The following is a 5,766-nucleotide window of genomic DNA, read 5'->3' as shown; positions in this document are numbered from 1 at the left end:
AAGGTAGGATGTCTCAACTTCCAGCTAGAAGGACCAAAGTTTTCTCTTGTGATTTTGAAGAACAACTAATTAGAAAATCTTCTTAGGTTCTTGGACTTCAGTTCCAAATGAAAAGCACAAGAGCAGGTGTGATAATATAGTCTTAATAGTGATGCTTAGTCACATATACAAATGTCACTAAAAGGTGCTGCCCCAAATTATTGTGTGCTGCCCAAAATGTATACATACACATCTATATGTATATAATTGATACCAACACTTTCAATTCATATTAAATTTTAATTAGAAAAATTACATAAATACCTCCATACAATACCTTAAATTACGAGCACAATTTATTTTAAGCAAGGTTGCAAATATCAAAAAATTTCAAGTTCCCAAAATAAGAGTAAAACATATTGTAGTAATTAAGAAATGATGCATCGATATGCAAGAGTTGGTCTAGTATTTTAGGGGTGTTACAACTCTCTCCCCCTTAAAGAAATTTTGTCTCGAAATTTACCTTACACTAATCCCGAAACAAGTGCGGATATAGGGTCCTCATGTCTTCTTCTCTTTCCCAGGTAGCTTCTTTTTTAGAATGGTTCCTCCAAAGTACCTTTACTAAGGGGATTCTCTTCTTCCTAAGTTGCTTTACTTCTCGAGCTTGAATTAGAATAGGTTCTTCATTTTATGTCAAGTCAGGATTAACCTCAATAGATTCAACTGGAAGAACATGAGATGGATTAGAACGATATCTTCTGAGCATAGAAACATGGAAGACATTGTGAATCTTGTCTAACTCAGGTGGCAACGCCAATTTATATGCAACTGGTCCAACCCTTCCAACTATCTCATAAGGACCAATAAATTGGGGACTAAGTTTTCCTTTCTAGCCAAAACTCATAATCTTTTTCCATGGAGACACTTTTAAGAATACTTTATCTCCAACTTGATATTCAATATCACACCTTTTAAGATCAGCGTACGACTTTTGTCTATCCAAAGAAATCTTTAGACGATCTTTGATAATTTTTACCTTGTCCTCTGTTTGTTGCACAATTTCAGGTCCAATAAGCTTTCTTTCACAAATTTAACTCCAACAAAGAGGGGTCTGACATTTTCTTCCGTATAAGGCTTCATCAATCAAAATGGCGCCACTGCCAGGGAGTGGGGTTGGTTAGGATTCTTTTGGTTAAGTTTTTTTTTTTTTTATAGTCATAGTTGTATGTACTTACTTTTAGTTTTGGTTTGGGTTACTGATTTGAACAGAGGAAATGAGTGTGAGCGAAAGAAATGGTAACCAAGTGGGTTACCAAGATGACATCGGTAACCTCAATGATGTCAATGAGCCTAACGTTAATGACCCTCATCTAATGGGTGGAATTGTTTCCATTCGCTTGCCTCCAGCTAAAGGGAACGTTGTGTTCCACATTAGAAGCACCATGTTGTAGCTCTTACAGTTGAAAGGGTTGTTTGGTGGGTTGGCTCATGAGGATCCCCATGAGTATATCAGATACTTGGTTGATGTTGGCAAGCCGTTCTCCTTCAAAAACAATATCCCAAGAGTCGGTTTGGTCGAGTTTGTTCCCATTTTGTTTATCGGGAGAAACATGTAAGTGGCTGGCAGAATTGCCTCAAGACTCAATTACTTCATGGGAAGATCTTGTCACCACATTTCAAGTGCAATTTTTCCCTCTTTCAAAGATGATGACACGTCTAGACAACATCCAAAGCTTCAGCGTTTGGTGGTTGGGCCAATTCATGAGACTTGGTTACGATTCAAGAAGTTGGTGCTTCAATGCCCAGCTCATGGTTTGACCGCCAACGTTTACTGCAATATTTTTACCGAAGCCTTGATGGGGTGAACAAGGGTGTGGCAGAACAACTTTCTACGTAAGGTTCGATGCAACAACCTTAATTATAGTAGCCCAACTTTTGGATGGTATGACAACAATTAATCAGGTCGGGTACACCCGCAAAGATCAGGTCTCCCATCTCACGTTTAAATTGACCAAGGAGCAGCTTTAGAAAGATCAGGAGAGGGACCAAAATAGGGCAAAGATCATATTCCAACTTGAAAATTTGTCCAAAAATGTCATGGGAGCGGGTGCTAGGATAGTCAATGTTGTGGGTATTGGGTGTGTTAATCTTAATAAGGCCAAGTTTAAAGCGTTGTACAATGAATAGGTGAACTTCCTAGCCAACCAAGGAGGTAGTTATTGTTCAAATTACCCTAGGCAGGGTGGTCACCAAGATTGGAATAGGGATGAAGGATGGAAAAATCGTGATAGAGAGTTGTGGCATCGTAACCCCATTTGGAAGGAAAGAGATGGGGAGAACGAATGGTACATTCCTCCCAAACAATGTCAAAATCCAAAGGATTCTGTGGGTGGGCGGTATGAGGATACGATGTCTTGTATTCTCAACAAGGTTGAGGGATCTGATAAAATTTTGAAAGAAATGAAGGATTATGTGTCAACCCTTAGCCAGACGGTTACTTCTCACTCCATCTCTATCAATTAGTTGGAGACCCAAATGGGTCAGATTTCGTCTCATTTAAATCCGAGACAAAAAAGGGGGTTGCCTAGTAACAGTATGGCTAACCCTAAAAATGAGGTTTGAGTGTGGACTTGCGTCATGCCACGACGTTAACTAAGGCGCTACTTGGTAGGCAACCGAAGTTTTATTTGTTTTCTTTTTGTTTTAGGAATAATCATGTGTTGATGTTACAGTTTAAAGTGTGGAATGTGAGGAAATGTCCAGGTTGGCGAGCCAATTATCCAATCGTCGACTCGCCAAAGAGGTCGGCGAGCTTGATTCGGATCGTCGTTGGACATAAGAAATTAAAATATTGGAGTCTGTAAAACTCGGCGGACCCATGACCAGGTTGGCGATTGCGACTTACTCTGCTGTTTGGACCCCAAGATTAGCTAGAGGTCCTATAAAACTCGGTGTGTCACCGACACGCCGAGTGGGTCAGCGAGCAAAATTAATGTCGCCGAATGGGTGAGAACTTGACGGTTTTTAAAGGCCAAAGGTTAAACTTTCAAACTCTTTCACATTCTCTCACTTTTTAACTTCCAAACACACACCCACACTATATTTTACTATATTCTTGTATTTTTACCTTTTTTTTAGTCGTTGATTTTGTTTTCAGAGTTGGAATTCTTTGCCGCCTAGCATTTCAAAGTATATATTCTGCATAAAAGGTTGGTTTTCCGAACCTCAAACTTATAATTAGCATTTTTTACTAATTTACAATTGTTCTTGTCTTAGTTATGTGTGCTTGGCCTCTCTGAATCGTAATTGTGTGTTGTGTGCCTATATTAATTTGAATATCATGGCTAAATCACCTAAGTTGTTGAATTCCCGAATTTTGTGGTTTAAATTGATCAAAATTGTAGGGATGTGTTTTGTTCTTGTTGGGTCTAGATGGGTGAAGTCTAAGTAACCCACATTTGTACCCAATGACATGTTTTACCTAATGATGGAGCGGTTGACGACATTCTCAAGGGATAAAGTTATCAAATGGCCAAATGTTGGCAAACCGAGAGAAGTTTGAGTATCCCGAAGGCATGGGTAGCATGGGTCTTAGTTTAATTGAACTACTATATGTTTTGATTTTGTTTTCGAGACCTGCGGGGTTGAATTTGGAAGTCTAGATTGAAAGTAGGCATGTTTGACAGTTTGGTGAGCTGGGTTGAGCTCGCCGAACCACTCGGCTATTCGTTAAACTCCTCTTGATCGCCTTTATTTCCATGCTAATATTGAGTTTAGGTTCTGTAACTTTCATCGAGAAGCCTTAGTTCGTCGAGTGCACTCGGCGACTCGCCGAAAGTCTTTCTTTAACGCCCTTTCTACGCCCCTAAACCCTAAAATACACTCTAACTTTCGGCGGGCTAGTCTTTGCTCGTTGAATGATGTTGGTGATTCACCAAAAGGATTCTCCCATCGCTCACATGCCAATTTTTTATTGGAAATGTTGAGCTAATCCTTTCGACGAGCCCGATCTCACTTACCAAAGTGATTCGGTGACTCGCCGGCTGGTTTGGCGAGTTTGTCTGCAACTGCGTTTTTGCAACTCTTCTTGAAACAAATCTAACTCATTTTGATGTTTTTGCAGATATGGCTAGAACCAACCTCGACATGCCGCCCCGTAAAACAGCACAGGGCATAGTGATAAATGAAGGGTGGGCCAATTCTCCTAAAAATGGAAGGACAGAGCCTCCAAAGAGATGTAAGGGCAAGGGCAAGGGCAAGGGCAAGGGCAAAAGGTCCATTACTGAGGTTCCAAATCACAACTCGGATACCTAGGAAGAGTCCTTTGACTTCCAAGTTGCACTCTCTGAATCAGATGATGACCAGCCACACAGTCCAGGCAAGCGTAGATCCATGTTAGGTCTCGTCCTAACTCATCGAGAGCCTTAGCAGCCAATCCCCCTACAGCAGATTCAGTGCTAGCTTCGGTACCGCTTGTGTCTCAGCACCACTAGTACAATTTCCACCTCCTCAGCTACTCAACAATTTAGAAGTCTAGGGACTGAGGACGATCCTGGAAGAGAAATTATTGTCCTTAGAGGGATTATAGGGCAAGTACCATCAATTATTGGACACACTCATGTGGCATAGATTTGATATCTTCACCAAGCCCCGAGGACCCTATATCCCCACCTAGGTCCGTGAGTTCTATTCTGCTTACGGTGATCTGGTTCCTCAGGGAAGAAGAAAGCCAGTGCCTTCAGACCGGTGAGGTCGGTAATGGCTCGAGGAAAAGATGTTGGGTGTTGGAGTGATCACATAAACGTTGTTTTAGAGAGAGCCAAAGGGTTCGAGCATGACTATGACGGCCTGGCGATAGCTCAGTCCCTAGATGACCTAAAAGGCTTGCTTGCCCCCTTTATTTCTGATACCACCCCTAGGTGGATTGAGGCTGGATATTGTTGCACGATATTGGTTTGGGTTCATCAACAGCTCTATTATGTTTTCACAAAATGAGTACATTCTCCGTCATTCAAAAGAATCATATCTGGAGTCGATTATAGCATTGAAGTGGCTCAACTTGCGATTGATTATTGAGTAGGAGATGGCCATGAGGGCCAAACAACATCAGACATCCCTTCTATTTCTGATTTTTATTGGGAGTTGTGTTGGCGTGCTGGAGTTCCTTGTGATGCGATGAGAGATATTGCGGTCAGTCCCTTATCATCCACTAATATTCAGTGTATAGAGGCCGAGTACACTTAAGATGAGGCAAATATAAGGAGAGAAGCCTCGGTGGATGCATCTCTAGAGGTGGATATAGACTTTATAACTGCATAAGAATATTTGCCTATTCCGTCCTTTGGGCCTTCAGGTACACGTGCACCCACTTCTTCCTCCCAGGCTCCTAGTACTTCTGCCACTTCCCAGCCCGCCATGATTAGTTAGGTTATGATCCTGAAGATAGGGAACTTAGCCTATTCGGCGAATGTGAGGGTGACTCGATTAGAGGCTGCAGTACCATGGATGATCGAGAGTGATATCCTTGTTACATTGACACCTCTTCAAACTACTATTGATGATTTGACTATGAAGGTCACGACTTGTAAGCTTCAACAGGGGGAGTCTTCAAAGGTAATGACTTTGGAAGCCGAGGTTGCAGATTTGAGAAAGGATGTGGACTACTTGAAGTCCACAGACCTCACTTCACTATTGGAGGTAGCGGACGATGTGGATGTCCCAATGACTTCTGAGATTCTTCTGGCCACCACAGGAGACGTACAATGGGATGATATAGCAACTGAT

The sequence above is a fragment of the Solanum stenotomum genome, chromosome 7, assembly GCF_019186545.1.
Source record: "Solanum stenotomum isolate F172 chromosome 7, ASM1918654v1, whole genome shotgun sequence".
Taxonomy (NCBI): Eukaryota; Viridiplantae; Streptophyta; class Magnoliopsida; order Solanales; family Solanaceae; genus Solanum; species Solanum stenotomum.
This window is presented reverse-complemented; position numbering follows the sequence as displayed.